At 45.6% G+C, this 20,221-nt stretch overlaps 1 protein-coding gene and 1 pseudogene across 3 annotated transcripts in view; both read right to left on the bottom strand.

Moving 5' to 3' along the window:
- Positions 1 to 20,221, bottom strand: part of SHISA6 (shisa family member 6) — a 357,053-nt gene that overhangs the window by 44,386 nt on the left and 292,446 nt on the right. The gene's annotated exons all lie outside the window — the stretch shown is intronic.
- Positions 13,236 to 13,350, bottom strand: LOC149434273 (U2 spliceosomal RNA; annotated as a pseudogene).

The raw sequence follows: 20,221 nt of genomic DNA, 5'->3' as shown, positions 1-20,221 counted from the left end.
GGTGAGGAGGGTAGGCGACAGTCTGATGGATTGGGGTAGTGAGTTCCAGAGGATGGGGGAAGCCCTGGAAATGTATTATAATAATAATAGTGTGTGGCTGTGATAGGACATTAGAGTGTAAGCTCCTCTGGTGCAGAGACTGATGTGACTGGCTCAGTGTTCTCTGTACAGCACTGCGGTATATGTCAGAGCTATATAAATGTATAATAATAGTGTGTGACTGCGGTGGGACATTAGAGTGCAGGGGCGGACTGAAAACTCATGGGGCCCCCGGGCAATAGGGGATCATGGGGCCCCTGTGTCCTTGCTCAAACTCAAAAAAGCCTATGAAAAAGGTACCAGGGGCATCTCATGGGGCCCCCTACTGACCCTGGGCCCTCGGGCAGTGCCCGAGTTGCCAAATGGTCAGTCTGCCCCTGGCCACAGTATAGTTTAACCACCTTCCGCCCGCCATATAGTCCATTGACGGGCACAAGGTGGTTCTCTCGTTCTGATAGGACGTCATATGACGTCCTACCATTCTCACTGCGCATGCGCGGATCAGGGAGCGCACAGCGCGGCGATCGCCGGTGCACTCTGTCCCTCGGACACAGCGGATCACGGAAAGAGCCGAAGATGTCGGCTCGGTCATGTGATCAGCTGTGTCCAATCACAGCTGATCACATGTAAACACGGAAATGCCGGTTATCAGCATTTCTCTCCTCACGAGCTGTCACACTGACAGAGAAGAGGAGAGCCGGTAATCGGCATTCCGTGGAGGGGACATGTACACTGATCATCAGGGTACTGATGATCAGTGTGCCCTGATGATCAGTGTGGCCCCAGAAGTGCCACCTGTCAGTGCTCATCAGTGCCACGTGCCAGTGCCCATCAGTGCCATATCAGTGCATACCAGTGCATATCAATGCCACATATCAGTGCCCATCTGAGCTGCCTTTCAATGTCACCCATCTGTGCCACTCAGTGCCACCTATCAATGCCAATCAGTGCTGCCAGTGTCGCCTATCAGTGCCAGTCAGTGCCACCTACCAGTGCCAGTCAGTGCCACCTAACAGTGCCATATATCAGTGTCATGTATCAGTGCTGCCTTTCAGTGCCCATCAGTGATGCCTGTCAATGCCCATCAGTGCAACCTACCAGTGCCTCCTCATCAGTGTCCATCAGTGCAGCCTATCAGTTCCCATCACTGCAGCCTCATTAGCGCACATCAGTGAAGGAGAAAAATCACTTATTTACAAAAATGTATAACAAAAACTAAGAAAAAATGTTTTTTTTTTTCAAAATTTTCAGTGGTTTTTGGTTTAAGAAAAAATAAAAATCCCAGAAGTGATTAAATACCACCAAAATAAAGCTTTATCTGTCCCAAAAAATGATAAACATTTCATATGGGTACAATGTTGCATGACTGCGAAATTGTCATTCAAAGTGTGACAGCGCTGAAAGCTGGAAATTGGCCTGGGCAGGAAGGGGGTAGAAGTGCCCTGTAGGCGAGGGGGTAAAAAAGAAGAAAAAAAAAAGATTATTTGCAACCTAATGCAGCTCTGCATTCATGTTTACGTCTTTTTTTGTTTCAGGCAAGCAGTGTAAGTATCTGAATGTGACTTGGTATGAGCTGTAATCGTACAGCAGAGATCAAACTGGCACAGAGAGAAGCAGCACAAGCAGCCAGGTGTGCTGCAGTGCTCATATGCTGGCAAAGGGCAACTGACAGGAGGAGAGAGCAGAGTGACAAGGAGATGTGTTCATCAGTCTTCTACTTCTCCTTTTGCAGTCCAATCACAGGCTGGAGGGGGAGGGACAAGACCTGTTAGGGTTCGTTGACAGGCGATGAGGAGTCTTTGTATCTCCTTACTGCCTGCTTTAACCCCACACTAGCACGTACGCTTGCGGAGCAGTCCTCTTCACCTGAATGGCTTGCATTCAGCGGGCAATATGCACTCCCAAATCAACAGGGGGGGCCAGGGGCGGACTGACCATTTGGAAACTCGGGCACTGCCCGAGGGCCCGGGGTCAGTAGGGGGCCCCATGAGATGCCCCTGGTACCTTTTTCATAGGCTTTTTTGAGTTTGGGCAAGGACACAGGGGCCCCATGATTCCCTATCTCATGAGTTGTCAGTCTGCCCCTTGAGGGCAGCAATTCCTTCCATGGCCATAAAGCATGTGTACACTCTGGGCTGCTGCCTCCAAAAGTAAAAGGGGGCAGCGGCTGAAGGGCAGTAAACGCGCAGCAAAACCACAGGGTTTTACCACCCCCAACCGCTAAGGTGAATGAGCCAACAGAAAACAAAGCAGGTCCCCTCTCCTACCAGATGAGGCTGTGCTGTGAGGCAGAGCTATGTAAATCTCAGGACTGGATGGCCAGCCCAGGACTTATTAGGATATGAGAAAACAAAAATATGTTTTCTCTATAATAGCCATAAATCCTGGAACCCCTCACTGTGTGTAGGAGAAACTTTTTTGAATAAATTTTATTGCGGTTTACAACAATTGTACAGAATCAATAGTAGACAATATATATAGACAACACCATAGGATCCTTCATATATAACATTACCAGAAGAAAAACTGAGGTTCCACAGGGCACAACTACATACGAGGAAACCCTCCCTATACATTACACACGGCCCAATCATTCCATGTCTGAATTGTCATTGCCTTTCACAAACAAGGTTGCCTAAAAGAGAATGGAGGAAGTATATCTGTACTTGACCCGATCAAATATCCACGGATGAGAGGCAGCCCCCAGTAGAGAGGGCCAATGAAGGGCACAATGAAACCAAAGGGGAGAAGAGGAAAAAGGTTGAAGAGAGAGCCCACCCGAAACCTCCCCCACAGCTACTCTGACCTCTAGAGAAATATCATAGGAAACAGGGGCGGACTGACAACTCATGGGGCCCCCAGGCAGTAGGGGATCATGGGGCCCCTGTGTCCTTGCCCACACTCAAAAAAAGCCTATAAAAAGGTACCAGGGGCATTTCATGGGGCCCCCTACTGACCCCGGGCCCTCGGGCAGTGCCCGAGTGTTTGAATGGCCAGTCCGCCCCTGATAAGAAAGACTGAAGTTTAGCGGAAATGAAGAAAGCAATCCAGGTAAACCCAACTTGCACGAAATACGGGAACCTCTTCTACAATCTGGTTGTTAGTTCTTCCATCTGCATGATTGGATTGAATTCCTTCACTCGTTCCCTTACAGAGGGAATAGTGGTTGTTTTCCAATGTCTGGGGACCAGGGTACGTCCTGCTGAGATGAAGTGAAAGCTACCCTTTTTTGAGGTGAGGTATGACCAAAAGGAGGGCCACCTCTGGGGTCTCTGGCCATGAACAACCCATTTGATGACAAAACTGAAAAAATTAATGGTCCAGAAGGGCCAAATGCAAGTGCAGGACTTCCACATAAGTAATAGGGTACCCGCCGGTTCCCCATACCGCCAGCAGATCTCAGGAATTGTACTGGAGATCTTGTGTAGGGCTACTGGACTTCTGTGCGTGTGTGTGAAACCTTGGTGACGCATACACACCATCCACCTTAGATTGTACGCCCCTTGAGGGTTAGGGACCTTAGATTGTACGCCCCTTGAGGGTTAGGGACCTTAGATTGTCGCCCCTTGAGGGTTAGGGACCTTAGATTGTACGCCCCTTGAGGGTTAGGGACCTTAGATTGTACGCCTCTTGAGGGTTAGGGACCTTAGATTGTACGCCCCTTGAGGGTTAGGGACCTTAGATTGTACGCCCCTTGAGGGTTAGGGACCTTAGATTGTACGCCCCTTGAGGGTTAGGGACCTTAGATTGTACGCCCCTTGAGGGTTAGGGACCTTAGATTGTACGCCCCTTGAGGGTTAGGGACCTTAGATTGTACGCCCCTTGAGGGTTAGGGACCTTAGATTGTACGCCCCTTGAGGGTTAGGGACCTTAGATTGTACGTCCCTTGAGGGTTAGGGACCTTAGATTGTACGCCCCTTGAGGGTTGGGGACCTTAGATTGTACGCCCCTTGAGGGTTAGGGACCTTAGATTGTACGCCCCTTGAGGGTCAGGGACCTTAGATTGTACACCCCTTGAGGGTTAGGGGCCTTAGATTGTACACCCCTTGAGGGTTAGGGACTGATGTGAATGTACAATATATATGTAAAGTGCTGCGTAAATTGATGGTGCTATATAAGTACCTGAAATAAATAAATATTTGATCTATGCGCCTTTCCTGGTGTTAAGCCTCACCACTCAGCCTCCGCCCATACCTGAAAAAGGAGTTTGGCCCCGGGAATTCGGCAATGCCAGCCCCCCCCCCCATTGGCTCTCCACAACAAGATGCCTCTTCTTCCATCGCTCCTCTATGTGTCCCCGAGGTCGAAGGACTTAAATGTCGCTTTATCACTTTCAAAGCGTTTTCTTTGTCCTTTGTTAACTTTTGCTGGCGCTCGCTTTTATCTGGCCTGATGAATCTTTGCGCATCGCATGCCGCGTACGCCCGGGATTATCGCGAGAGGGATTCTTGGAAACAATTCCAGATAAAGTACTAATACGGCCGCTAAGACCGGAATATTAATCATAGGAGAGGAGTACAGGGAGCGTCCGCTCACATCTCCCTCCGCCGTCTTATCCGCTTCTCATCTCGCCGGCTTTTGTTCCGAAAAAGTCCTTGCGTCTTTACATTCCAGGATGGATTCTGATCCCAGAGATGTCTGATGATGCTGCTCTGCATTATCCTCACCCAGAATTACAAATTTATTTGGATGGAGTGGAGGAAAGGTTAGATTTTTCCTCAACTGGGGGGGTCCCCTTATTGCCCATCCTGAAGACACCTGGAGAGAGAAAGACACAGGAAGCTGAGCTCAGCCATGTCCTGGGGGGGTCACTGGGACAGGAAGTGATGGAAATCTCCACAATGGAGTCGCAGCACTAAAAAGGTTTCCACCTGTAACAAAATGCTAGCTCCACTTTACATTCCATTCTTTTACTGGTTTTTAGGGCCACGGATAGGGGATAGGGGGGTACCACCAGTCCTCCTGTACAGGACCCAGGCCAGCAGGGGGGCCCAGGCAGCTGGGTGAATTGGATGTGGGCAGGGAGGGTGATCAGCACGGTGGGGGGCAATTACTGGAACCGATCCCCTGTATGGCTCTCTCTGCAGCAGCTGAAAGTTGGCTTCTTCTCTTCTCTCTGCAGCTGCTGTCAGAAACCACGGGGCCCCATACAGCCAACCTGACAGGGCTTCCCCCTCCAAAATTGTTTTTTTTAACTAGGCTTCAGTTATGAACACAGTGAGTGATCGGTACCGATCACTCACTGCATTCATTCAGCTCTCGCTGGCTTTCAGCTACTGCAGAGGGAGCCATACAGGGGATCCGTTCCAGTAATTGCCCCCTTGGTGCACCTATCGTCCTCCCTGTGCATTATATGCTGCCCAGGCCCCTCTGTGCTCCCCACGCCCACAGTTCTGCCAGATTCCCTCCTCTCCTTCCCACCAGCAGCTGCAAGCACACAATAGGATCCTTCAGGATGGAGAGTACGGGACATTTACCAGCCCCTTCCGCTCCTGACTGAACACAATGAGTGATCAGTACCGATCACTCATTGTGTTCATCCAGGAAAGGAAGGGGCTAGTAAATATCCCCTACTGTCCCGCTGGGGATCAGTTCCAGTAATTGCCCCCCTGGTGCACCGATCGCCCTCCCTGTGCATTGTATGCTGCCCAGATCACTCTGTGCCCACCCAAGCTCACAGTGCTGCCAGATTCCCTCCTCTCTTTCCCACCAGCAGCTGCAAGCACACAATAGGATCCTTCAGGATGGAGAGTAGGAGACATGTACCAGCCCCTTCCGCTCCTGAACGAACACGAGTGATCACTCACTGTGTTCATTCATAACTGAAGCATAGTAAAAAAAATGTGTTTTTTGGAGGGGGAGTCTGTCAGGTTGGTTGTATGGGGCCCCGTGGTTTCTAACAGCAGCCCTGCAGGTTTTTAGGACAGATATAGAGAATTACACCCAGGACAACAGAAGAGTCCACCCCAGGAAAGCTCCAAATAGCATTTTTAGGCCGTTATATGCACGCCATATTACAGAATAATATTTCTGAGTGATACAAACAGGAATATGTGACCGCCGTTTTATATAGATGGAGGCAGCGGCGGGGAAATAAGATGGGTGGGCGCTTTGTATGGCACGCGCCCGGCGGCCTGAGCTGCCAACACCACGTAATCCCACAAAGCAACAACAGTCTGGGCTCAAATATGATAAAAATGGATCTTTTTTTGTTTCTCAGAAAAGTACGAGGCAGAAAACAAAGTGAAATGTCAGGATGAGAGATGGCGGATGATTATCTGCCGCCAGTTATTGCATTTTGTCTATTGTGCCGGGCTCTCACCTCCGAAGCAGACGGATTGGGCAGGCTGGGAGGGGAAACACATTTTTTTCCTCTTAGTAATGTTATTAAAATCAATTAAAAAAAAAAAAGCAGCGAAGAAGATCTGCAGAATTGCTGACAAAGCAGATTGTTGAAACTCCTTTTCACATTCCGCTCATACAGTGAATGGGGGTCAGACAAAGAGCATAGTGGCGTTAACCACTTCCAGACCGGACACTTTCACCCCCTTCCTATCCAGGGCAATTTTCAGCTTTCGGCGCTATCACACTTTGAATGACAATTGCGCGGTCATGCAACACTGTACACAAATTAATTTTTTACCATTTTTTTTACACAGATAAAGCTTTATTTTGGTGGTATTTATTCACCGCTGGGATTTTTTTTTTTTGCTATGTAAATGAAAAAGTCCACAAATTTTGAAAAAAAGTTTTTTTAAAAAAAAATTTTGCAAATAAATATTTCATCATAAATCTTAGCCAAAATTTATTCCGTTATCTTTTTAGTAAAAAAAAAAATCCAAATTAGTTTATAACCAAAAATTATAATTTTTAAAACATTTTTTTAAATTTTTATTTTATTTTATTATATTAATATTTTTTAATTTTTTTTTTTTACATACTGTCACCCTAACAGTACAGTGTCACCATGGTGACACTGTACTACTTGTGGGGGGGGATGAAGATTTTTTTTTTTTTTTTTTTTTACACCGATTGCTTTTACACCCATATAGGATGTAAAATCAATCATTTCTCTTTCTCTCTGTCTGCATTATTGCACTCATTGAGAAGTACTGAGTGAGCTGTGATTGGTCACAGCTTGTCACATGGTACAAGGTTGTTGTGAATAGCCCTGTACCATGTGACCTCTGTGATCATTCACAGATTTCACACGTAGTAAGCAATGATGTCACAAGTGACATCTTGCTTACTACTTTGCATGTGATCACTGATTGGCCAATCAGTGATCACATGATCGGGACCTCGTACGGAGGTCCCGTCCGACGATCGGTGTTTCTCTGTGTCCGGAGGACACAGCGGGCACCGGATCGCGGTGCTGCGCGCTCCCAGGGAGCGCGCACAAGCAGGGTGCGGGGAGGCCGTTTATAAATGGCCACCCGAACCTGCACTGCCACTGTCCGGCCGTTTATATGCAACGGCCGGTCGGGAGGTGGTTAAAGAGTGGCTGTTATGTAACAGGGATTTTTTTCAGCGGGAACGCAGTTCTGGGACCTCCAGCACTGAATGTATGCAATGGCAAGGGATGCTGCAGTGTGTTGGAAGGTCTATTGAAGCTGTCTGCTGGGGGGATCTATTGTTATTGGAGAGGATCTATTTTTGCATGGTGGTTTATTGCTGCGAAGGAGGTTTGTTGCTGACGAGGGATCTATTGTTGCTGGGGAGCAATTGTTGCTGGAAGGGAACTACTGTTAAGGAAGGAGTCTATTGTTGCTGGCTGCTGGAGAGCCTATTGAATGCTGATTGATCTGTTGTTGCTGCTGGGGGTCTACTGTTTCTAAGGTGGTATTTTGTTGCAGGGTGGCATTGTTGCAGGGGGGGGGGGGTCTATTGCTGCTGAATGTGGGGGGGTCTATTTTTTTGCTTTTCTTATCATTAACAAATTCCATATAAATTAATTAGCAACACAAAGTATTACTCTGCTCTGGAATCACAGAACCCTGCTTGAGAAACCATGCTCTAGTGCTGGATAGGCTACATTCTCATGAATATGAAGGGTCTCGGTGATGTCACTGGTCTCTAGTGATGGATAGGTTGTGTTCTCATGAATATGAAGGGTCTCGGTGATGTCACTGGTCTCTAGTGCTGGATATGCTACATTCTCATGAATATGAAGGGTCTCGGTGATGTCACTGGTCTCTAGTGCTGGATAGGCTACATTCTCATGAATATGAAGGGTCTCGGTGATGTCACTGGTCTCTAGTGACGGATAGGTTGTGTTCTCATGAATATGAAGGGTCTCGGTGATGTCACTGGTCTCTAGTGACGGATAGGTTGTGTTCTCATGAATATGAAGGGTCTCGGTGATGTCACTGGTCTCTAGTGATGGATAGGTTGTGTTCTCATGAATATGAAGGGTCTCGGTGATGTCACTGGTCTCTAGTGATTGGATAGGCTGTGTTCTCATGAATATGAAGAGTCTCGGTGATGTCACTGGTCTCTAGTGATTGGATAGGCTGTGTTCTCATGAATATGAAGGGTCTCGGTGATGTCACTGGTCTCTAGTGAATGGATAGGCTGTGTTCTCATGAATATGAAGGGTCTCTGTGATGTCACTGGTCTCTAGTGATGGATAGGCTGCGTTCTCATGAATATGAAGGGTCTCGGTGATGTCACTGGTCTCTAGTGCTGGATAGGCTACATTCTCATGAATATGAAGGGTCTCGGTGATGTCACTGGTCTCTAGTGCTGGATAGGCTACATTCTCATGAATATGAAGGGTCTCGGTGATGTCACTGGTCTCTAGTGACGGATAGGTTGTGTTCTCATGAATATGAAGGGTCTCGGTGATGTCACTGGTCTCTAGTGACGGATAGGTTGTGTTCTCATGAATATGAAGGGTCTCGGTGATGTCACTGGTCTCTAGTGATGGATAGGTTGTGTTCTCATGAATATGAAGGGTCTCGGTGATGTCACTGGTCTCTAGTGATTGGATAGGCTGTGTTCTCATGAATATGAAGAGTCTCGGTGATGTCACTGGTCTCTAGTGATTGGATAGGCTGTGTTCTCATGAATATGAAGGGTCTCGGTGATGTCACTGGTCTCTAGTGAATGGATAGGCTGTGTTCTCATGAATATGAAGGGTCTCGGTGATGTCACTGGTCTCTAGTGATTGGATAGGCTGTGTTCTCATGAATATGAAGGGTCTCGGTGATGTCACTGGTCTATAATAAATAGGCTGCACTTACAGTGGAACCTTATTCTCTCAATCAACATTGACTATTTTTCGGTTTCAATATTTTTATTAAGAAAGTTTTGTTTTAGGAACACAACAAGCTCAATATACACCCACGCAGGGGCCGAGCATAACAATACCACAGATACATCCTGCTGACTTGTAGTAGCCAAATAACAAAATGTCCAATGACAGGGAGGAAGGACGGCAAAAAGCCGACCCAAATATTATCAGCAGTAGTCCAACATAATACCATAAAGAGAAGAGGAAAGAAAAAAGGTTAGAAGAAAGGAAAAAGAAAATAAAAATGACAAAAAATAAAAAAAAGTAAATCAGAAAGAAAACAGAGGAAAGGGAGATTAGGAGAGTCACAGATCCAGGGCTAGCACAGCCAGCAACTACACGAGGCCATAACTAGTAGGGGGCAGGGATGGCAAGGAATATCATATCCAAGGTTCCCAAACCTTAACATTGACTATTTTTAATCTTTATGTTGTTAGCTGTAAATAGATCAGAAAATACCATATTTACTTGTTTAAACATTTTTTTTTTACATTTCTTCAGTTGTTTCCTGGTTTCTGGCTTAGGCAAAAGATGTAGTAAATGCTAGGAGTTTTCAGAAGGGGAGGAGGGGTTTTCTCAGCTAAGCATCCCCCCTGCCTGCATACCTGAGCTAAGGGCAGATGGATTCCAGGAAGTAAATGCTACACGAATCATCTGCCCTTACTCAAGATGGTCACGGCCAAAAATGCTAAGAGGGTGATTTACAAAGTGATTTCTCATCAGCATGGAGACATAGATGGATGAGTGAAATTACTTTGAATATTAAAAATGAATGTGTTCTTGGTTTTTGTTGCTCAGACGCAGTGTATTTCTGCTATAAAACAAATTCTTGTTCCTCTTGATCTGCATTGTGCTCAGAATAATATAGATTTTATGGTTCCTTTTCTCTTCTATAAGGAAAGTCGGTGACGATGTTTTGAATCTGAATTATCTGCGGCTAAATACTGAGTGCGCGAAAGACAAGGCTGTAATTTGCCTAAACTGCCACTTAGTGAGCGTTCGGAATCGGAGTGGAGCGGCTGCTACACCTATTTAGGAAATGTTTAAACCAGAGAAAATTATATGTTATTACTGCATTTGCATTGACGTTTGATAGCCCAAATTCAATCTAAAATTCTAATTTCGAATGATTCATCGCACGGCGAGAGGAGATTCGCCGCGGTCTGTGCTCCCTCGGGAATCTAAACGTGTCCTGTTTAACCTCCAGTCCGCCGAGGGGTTTTCTTTTTCGCAATCATCATATAAATCACATCCGCTCTAAGCAGGTATTTGCATTTCTCTTCAACATGATGAGTTAATAAAGCAACAGGCTGCAATTTGGACAGTCATGTGACCACCCGGTGGGATGCATTTCAATTTCTAAGTGTCGGAGAAAATGTGCCAAATTAAGTCTGCATGAATGAAATGGAGAAAAAAAAAAAAAAAAAAGAATTGTTTTAGAATGGAGAATCACTCTAGGCAAATACTTCCCTCTATGCTGGCAACAAAGGCTGTGCAATCCAGTGCCTGACACCCTTACATGTTATGTGCCTGTATCCGCTCCCTCTACAAGGCTCGGTTCACATATATGCATTTTGCATTTCTACATCTGTTTTTGGCACTTCGCATTTTTACTGCATTTTGCTCGGCTCTTTTTTTTTGGTTTTTTTTTTTGTTAAAGTGGAATTTTTTTTGTTTGCTGGGCAGAATAAAAAAATGCAAAACACAGCTAAAACGCACTACCATGCATTTCAGCAGCTTCTCCATTGAATTCTACTGTAGTAAAAATGCAGCTTTTTGCTTTTAAAAAAGTCCCCGACCCTTTCCAAGAGCGCAGCAGCTCAAAAAAGCACAGATGTGAACGTGTTCCATAGGAAACCATGTTAAATGGATTGTAGTGTGTTTCTGCAGAAAGCACTAAAAAAATTAATTGGTGTGAATGGAGCCTTACATCGTGTTTGCTGGAGCAGAGACACAACAGGAAACAGTATTCACTAAGAAACAGGGGCGGACTGACGAATCATGGGGCCCCCGGGCAATAGGGGATCATGGGGCCCCTGTGTCCTTGCCCAAACTCAAAAAAGCCTATGAAAAAGGTACCAGGGGCATCTCATGGGGCCCCCTACTGACCCCGGACCCGAGTTTCCAAATGGTCAGTCCGCCCCTGCTAAGAAAAGAGCTCAATCATGGGAGCTTCATTCTCTTTCCTGGACCAGATTCATTCCAACCACACATGACAATGATGATCAACATTCTCGATATAGGGGGCCCCAAGTGTGGCCCCTGACATCACGAAAGGGCCACGCATAGAATTCAGTGAATATGGTCAGAGACCATGGATATAATGCAGGAGATAGTCAGAGACTACAGACATGATACAGGAGATAGTCAGAGACTGCAGACATGATCCAAGAGATAGTCAGAGACTGCAGACATGATCCAAGAGATAGTCAGAGACTGCAGACATGATCCAAGAGATAGTCAGAGACTGCAGGCATGATCCAAGAGATAGTCAGAGACTGCAGGCATGATCCAAGAGATAGTCAGAGACTGCAGGCATGATCCAAGAGATAGTCAGAGACTGCAGGCATGATCCAAGAGATAGTCAGAGACTGCAGACATGATCCAAGAGATAGTCAGAGACTGCAGGCATGATACCGGAAATGGTTAGAGACTTCAGGCATAATACAGAAGATAGCCAGAGACTTCAGACATGATACAAGAGATGGTCAGAGACTGCAGGCATGATCCAAGAGATAGTCAGAGACTGCAGACACGATCCAAGAGATAGTCAGAGACTGCAGGCATGATACCGGAAATGGTTAGAGACTGCAGGCATAATACAGAAGATAGCCAGAGACTTCAGACATGATCCAAGAGATGGTCAGAGACTGCAGACATGATCCAAGAGATGGTCAGGTACTGCAGACATGATACAAGAGATGGTCAGAGACTGCGGACATGATACAAGAGATGGTCAGAGACTGCGGACATAATACAGGAGATGGTCAGAGACTACAGACATGATAAAAAGAGATAGTCAGAGACTGCAGACATGATTTTTATTTTAATTTAAGTCCGCAAACGTGCAGCTATAACGAAAAAACCCGTAAGTGTTCACAAAAAAGTGCAAGTGCAAAACACCACACAAAAAGTGCACTTAAGGGTGTGCTTTTGTCCTACCCCCGAAGGGGTTGAACCGTTACCCTGATCCCCCGGGGCACGAAGCTCCTGACAGGGACAAGGTTCCCATTTGGTCCTCCTGGCCAAAAGGCCTGGTGGACCACCGTTCCTTATGTCCAGCCGAAGCCGGACATCCAGTACTAGGTCAGGGGGTTCTCCCGAAGAGAAAACCCCCTAGGGACAGGGGAGGAAGGAACCGTATGGCCACACATCCTCCCCCTAGACGTCAGGGTAGGCCCGAGGACCCACACCCTCCATCCTGTGAGAAAAACACACACAAAAGTAAAAAGTGACAAACGTGGGGTGAGGAAAAATAAATAAATAAATAATTAAATAAATCTATAAAAATAATAAAAGTGTCGTGCCCAAATTGTGCACTGACCAGACCCTGAGGCCTGTAGCAAAAAAATTGCCCAGAACTTGACCAAAAGGCCCGGTCCTAGAGGCGCAGTGCAAAAAGTGTTTAAACTCGGTGACCATGTGCTCATTCACAACGTGGGGTCCCACACCCAAGTGTTACTCAGAGCACCCCTGAGGCGACTACTCAGGGGGCACCTAGTTTGCGGACTCTCTGCCTTCCCAGCCCCAGGCCAGACCAAGGTAGACCGTCCAAATCAGGAGGCAACTGGGTCCTTCAGACGTTCCAAAGGAGAATTACTCCCGAGGCCCCAGAACGAATCATGGCGCTCCCCGGTTTCTGTCCTCCCCGTAATAGCCATCCAGACCCCCATCATTCCAGTGAGGGTACTGTACAACAACCATCCCCGTAAACTAGAATGGTCGGTAGCACCCCCACTGGACACTGATAAGAACAGATACTACACTTGATCTTAGCCAAAAGGCCGAGAAGCGAGACTGCAGACATGATACATGAGATGATCAGAGACTGCAAACATGATAAAAGAGATAGTCAGAGACTGCAGACATGATCCAAGAGCAGGGGCGGACTGACAACTCATGGAGCCTCCGGGCAATAGGGGATCATGGGGCCCCTGTGTCCTTGCCCAAACTCAAAAAAGCCTATGAAAAAGGTACCAGGGGCAACTCATGGGGCCCCCTACTTACCGCGGGCCCTCAGGCAGTGCTCGAGTTTCCAAATGGTCACTCCGCCCCTGTCCAAGAGATTAAATATTTTGGCTGCAGTTGGGATTTAATGTTGAAGTTTGGTCTGTTTATATTTTTGGCTGTGAGTCTGTGATTTGGTTGGGTTACTGCAGGTCAGGCTGGATGGCTTAATAAGTTGTGACTCTGTTGCCTCCACCTGACCATGAAGCTTCCTGAAGTCAATGGGTGGAAGGGATGGAGACCGAATCTGCATGTTTATGGGCATTTAACCAATCCCAGGTATGGAGGCCCTGGTAGAAGGGCGAGTCCAACCCATAACTATGGGAGAGTCAGGCTGGTAGGAGAGTCGGGTAGAAGATGGAGTGTTGAAGAGGTGGTCAGTGGCCTGGCATGGGTCCCCTAGGTCTACGGGGATGGCCTTTAGGCTGCGATCGGGAGGATCCATTCAGCATCACAGTATAAATAGGATTCATGCCTGAGAGCAGTGGGAGAGCCAGGAGAACAGAGTACATCAGCACATTCAGGGGTTCACAAGGGAAGACTTACACGCGTAGCAAGCTTTCAAAGCACAGCGCTGAGCTCAGGGGCAGACTGACAACTCTTGGGGCCCCTGGGCAATAGGGGATCATGGGGCTACTGTGTCCTTGCCCAAACTCAAAAAAGCCTATGAAAAAGGTACTAGGGCCATCTCATGGGGCCCCCTACTGACCCCTGGCCCTTGGGCAGTGCCCGAGTTTCCAAATGGTCAGTCCGCCCCTGGCTGAGCTTAATTCTTTATCCTTGTCCTGAGAGATCTTCAGAGCAGCCTGGAGGGCTGGTAGTGTCTGCAGAGTATGGAGTTTGAAGAAGTTCTTCAAGGGAGAGGAGATACTTCTACCCCCATAGAGGGTGTAGGACATAGAGGACAAATACGTTGAGATCTTCCTTATGAACTCCCAAAATCCTGATTGGAGTGAAAGTTAGAAAACCAAGATGGTGGATGAAACTTTTCCCTGATTTTCGTTTTATTTTAAATCCCAGGAGAGGCCGGCTCCAGTTCTGGAACGTGGAACACATCTGCTCTGGTGGCAATAAAACGTCTTTTATTGACTTTTAATGTATATTTCTCCTCTTTCCAGACACGAGCCCTCAATGTCATCGCTGTCATCTCAATTAGGCAGATCTAATTGGTTAGACTTCTAATTCTGCTCAAATCCTTAATCCTGCAAGTCACCGAGCCCGTTGTCTTTGAACTGCTGCAGAGTCAGCTAGGCTTCAATGGGGGGAGCTGAAAACCGTCTCCTGTATCCTGGAGAGCGTCAGATGTGCAATGTCTGGACTGTGAGAACTGTAAGGCGCCGACTGGCAGGGTTGTGGATTTATTTATTATTTCAGGTACTTATATAGCGCCATCAATGTACGGAGCGCTTTACATATATATTGTACATTCACATCAGTCCCTAACCCTCAAGGGGTATACAATCTAAGGTCCCTGACCCTCAAGGGGCGTACAATCTAAGGTCCCTAACCCTCAAGGGGCGTACAATCTAAGGTGGATGGTGTGTATGCGTCATCAAGGTTTCACACGCACGCACAGAAGTCCAGTGGCCCTACATAAGATCTCCAGTACAATTCCTGAGATCTGCTGGCGGTATGGGGAACCGGTGGGTACCCTATTACTTGTGGACGTTCTGCACTCGCTTTTGGCCCTTCTGGACCTCTATTTTTTCAGTTTGGCCATGAACAACCCATTATTTGATGACAAGAGACCCCAGAGGTGGCCCTCCTTTTGGTCATACCTCACCTCAAAAAGGGTAGCTTTCACTTCATCTCAGCAGGACGTACCCTGGTCCCCAGACATTGGAAAACAACCACTATTCCCTCTGTAAGGGAACGGGTGAAGGAATTCAATCCAATCATGCAGATGGAAGAACTAACAACCAGATTGTAGAAGAGGTTCCCGTATTTCGTGCAAGTTGGGTTTACCTGGATTGCTTTCTTCATTTCCGCTAAACTTCAGTCTTTCCTATCAGGGGCGGACTGACCATTCAAACACTCGGGCACTGCCCGAGGGCCCGGGGTCAGTAGAGGGCCCCATGAAATGCCCCTGGTACCTTTTTATAGGCTTTTTTTGAGTGGGGACAAGGAAACGGGGGCCCCATGATCCCCTACTGCCCGGGGGGCCCCATGAGTTGTCAGTCCGCCCCTGTTTCCTATGATATTTCTCTAGATGTCAGAGTAGCTGTGGGGGAGGTTACGGGTGGGTTCTCTCTTCAACCTTTTTCCTTTTCTTTCCTCTTCTCCCCTTTGGTTTCATTGTGCCCTTCATTGGCCCTCTCTACTGGGGGCTGCCTCTCATCCGTGGATATTTGATCGGGTCAAGTACAGATATACTTACTCCATTCTCTTTTAGGCAACCTTGGTTGTGAAAGGCAATGACAATTCAGACATGGAATGATTGGGCCGTGTGTAATGTATAGGGAGGGTTTCCTCGTATGTAGTTGTGCCCTATGGAACCTCAGTTTTTCTTATGGTAATGTTATGTATGAAGGATCCTATGGTGTTGTCTATATATATTGTCTATTGATACTGTACAATTGTTGTAAACAGCAATAAAACTTATTATTCAAAAAAGTTTCTCCTACACACAGTGAGGTGTCTCATTCATATGCAAATCCAATGGTGGTTTATTCATATGCGAATTCATTGGTGGTTCATTCATATGAGAATCCAATGGTGTCTCATTCATATGCAAATCCAATGGGGTCTCATTCATATGCGAGTCCAATGGTATCTCATTCATATGCAAATCCAATGGTGGTTCATTCATATGCGAATCCAAGGGTGGTTTATTCATATGAGAATCCAATGGTGACTTATTCATGTGCAAATCCAAAGGTAACTCATTCATTTGCAAATCAAATGGTGGTTCATTCATATGTGAATCCAAGGGTTGGCCATTATTGCAAGCAGGGGTTCAAAAAAAGAGAGACAAGTCCCATCTGTCACCCCGGCAGGAGGACTCATGGATTGCAGAGACACTGTGGAGCACACACTTGTAGTTCATTGATACTTCCTCCAGCCCCATGACCGAAGGCCTGTGTGTTCTGTTTGAAATGCCATTTATGCTTTGACATACCTCCTCAGACCCGGTCTAGCCTAGTCACTTGCTGACTTGGCATCATCCACAGGCAGCTTAACCCCTCAGTAAGCTACAGAAATTAAATCCAACACAATTTTACATCAGATCTTTGCAGATTTTTTTCAAGTTCTTTGAAGTATAAAAAAGAAAAAGACTTTCCTAAGCCATGGCTCTGTGAAGTACTAAAACTAACTGTGGGAACATGGAAGAGTTTGGGAAGGGTGCAAATAGGACTGGACTAACTAACACTAAGCAGGAGGACAGAGGAAGAAACCAAAATCATATAGTAAACATGTTTTATTAAATATAAAAATGAAGGAATGCTATCATCGTTTAAACATTACGAAGAATATAACAGAATGTGTAAAAAGGAAATAAAGGCCGCAGAAATTGAAAATGAACGACAGATTGCAAAAGATATCAGGACCAACCCCCAAAAATTCTTCCACTATATTAATAGTAAAGAGGCTCAGTCCGGGCATGTAGACCCTTTACAGAATCATCTAGAGGGGGTGACTGGGGACAAAGAGATGGCAAATGTATGAAATCCCTTCTTCAGCTCTGTGTATACAAAGGAGTATGGGGGAGCTCTTGTCCATAATGGGGGGTGGTACTGACACAGCTCCAGATGGTCCACATTGGATCACAACTGATATGATCCAGAAATATTTAGACAGAATAAAGGTGAATAAAGCCCCTGGACCGGATGGCATACACCCACGGGGCCTTAAAGAACGGAGCTCTGTCATTTCAAAGCCATTGTTTCTCATTTTTAGGGACTCTTTAATGACTGGCATAGTACCACTGGATTGGTGTAAGGAGATCAGCTATGAGGAAAGATTAGAGGAATTGAACTTATTCTCTACTGAGAAAAGGAGATTAAGGGGGGATATGATCTCCATGTATAATACATAAGGGGGGATATGATCACCATGTATAATACATAAGGGGGGGATATGATCTCCATGTATAATACATAAGGGGGGATATGATCTCCACGTATAATACATAAGGGGGGATATGATCTCCATGTATAATACATAAGGGGGGGTATGATCTCCATGTATAATACATAAGGGGGGATATGATCTCCATGTATAATACATAAGGGGGGATATGATCACCATGTATAATACATAAGGGGGGATATGATCTCCATGTATAATACATAAGGGGGGATATGATCTCCATGTATAATACATAAGGGGGATATGATCTCCATGTATAATACATAAGGGGGGATATGATCACCATGTATAATACATAAGGGGGGGATATGATCTCCATGTACAATACATAAGGGGGGATATGATCTCCATGTATAATACATAAGGGGGATATGATCTCCATGTATAATACATAAGGGGGGATATGATCTCCATGTATAATACATAAGGGGGGGGATGTGATCTCCATGTATAATACATAAGGGGGGGATATGATCTCCATGTATAATACATAAGGGGGGGATATGATCTCCATGTATAATACATAAGGGGGGATATGATCTCCATGTATAATACATAAGGGGGGGATATGATCTCCATGTATAATACATAAGGGGGGATATGATCTCCACGTATAATACATAAGGGGGGATATGATCTCCATGTATAATACATAAGGGGGGGTATGATCTCCATGTATAATACATAAGGGGGGATATGATCTCCATGTATAATACATAAGGGGGGATATGATCACCATGTATAATATATAAGGGGGGATATGATCTCCATGTATAAAACATAAGGGGGGATATGATCTCCATGTATAATACATAAGGGGGATATGATCTCCATGTATAATACATAAGAGGGGATATGATCTCCATGTATAATACATAAGGGGGGATATGATCACCATGTATAATACATAAGGGGGGGATATGATCTCCATGTATAATACATAAGGGGGGATATGATCTCCATGTATAATACATAAGGGGGATATGATCTCCGTGTATAATACATAAGGGGGGATATGATCTCCATGTATAATACATAAGGGGGGATATGATCTCCATGTACAATACATAAGGGGGGATATGATCTCCATGTATAATACATAAGGGGGGGATATGATCTCCATGTATAATACATCAGTGGTTCATATAGTGAACTCGGTGTAGTTCTTCCCCCTGAGGTCATCACAGAGGACAAGGGGGCGCTCTTTACGTCTGGAGGAAAATAAATTTCATCTCTAAACACGGAAAGGTTTCTTCACAGTAAGAGCTGTGAGAATGTGGAATAGACTCCCTCAAGAGTTGGTTGTGGCCAGCTCAGTGGATTGCTGTAGGAAAGTCCTGGATTGTTTCTTGGATACAAAGAATATAACTGGAGAGAACATTTATAGGGAAAGTTGATCCAGGGAATATCAGATTGCCTCTCGGGGGATCAGGAAGGAATTTTTTCCCAGCAGGAGCAAATTGGATCATGCTTTGCTGGGTTTTTTTTTGCCTTCCTCTGGATCAACTGTGGGTGTAGGATTATAACTTTTTTTTTTAATGGTTGAATTGGATGGACTTTTGTCTTTTTTTCACCCAGACTAACTATAACTTAAGCATGCTTTTCATGTCATATAACATACATTGAGGCAGCTCTCCTGCTTTTTTTGTCTATTATGTTTGCTTCTTTGCTAACTAAATGTGAAGGACAAACCTGCTTGGACCGTTCCTGGGTGTCCATCTCGTGTATGGTGTACCATTGCCCATACTAAATGAGTCCGCTCCCTTTACATAACCTACGCTTTACGTATCTGTTGTGAAAAAACTTTGTCTAATTCTTGATTCAGATTTCACAGTTTATTCTGGACCCACACTTTTTTGACATGCACAGCTTTCCATTGAAATCAATGGAAACACATTAATACACAAAATGCACATAACACATCAATGCAAAGTTCTTGTGCACGGTTACATTCATTGGCCTGTGATGCAGATTACATTGTAGTGTGCATTAAACCCGCAACAACGTAATCCATCCAGTATCTTTAGCCAAAATGTTTTTTCTAGTTCAGGATGGATTGGGGAAGGAATAGAACACCTGACAGGTTTTATTGCTTACAAAAAAAAACAAAAAAAATTCACCCAGGAGAAAGTTAAGTGACCACACGAAGGGGCTAAAATTCCCCTTTCTGCACTTGTGTCCAGCAAGCATGACAAGGATGCCAATTGAAAGCCTTCATGGAAATGGTTGTAATTTTTCTCAAAATGATGGGATTCTGTGTTGCGGCCATTTTCAGTACAGAGCACTGTAAATGGAAGGAGTTGTCCATATTTCTCAGGAAGACCGGGCCGAACTGACCCCATCTTTTCTACAATTTCATTATGGCAGCAGACGTCTCGTCTGGCAGCAATAACCCGGGCACGCATATAGTTTCATTTATTTTCAAGAACACTTGAAATGAGTAATTGGAGCGAAGACGCACCATTCTGAATTCTGGCAGTCGCGGAGGCTGTAGCGCAGTGAGCAGAGTCCCCCCCCCCCCCCAGTCACATTTTGTTCCTGGCTAGTCTTAGGGGACATTAACATAATGGT

Source organism: Staurois parvus, unplaced genomic scaffold, assembly GCF_062004578.1.
Source record: "Staurois parvus isolate SC_StPar_1 unplaced genomic scaffold, SC_StPar_1.0 ptg001787l, whole genome shotgun sequence".
In the NCBI taxonomy this organism is placed as follows: Eukaryota; Metazoa; Chordata; class Amphibia; order Anura; family Ranidae; genus Staurois; species Staurois parvus.
Note: the sequence above shows the minus strand (reverse complement) of the source record. Positions and strands in the feature narration are given on the sequence as shown.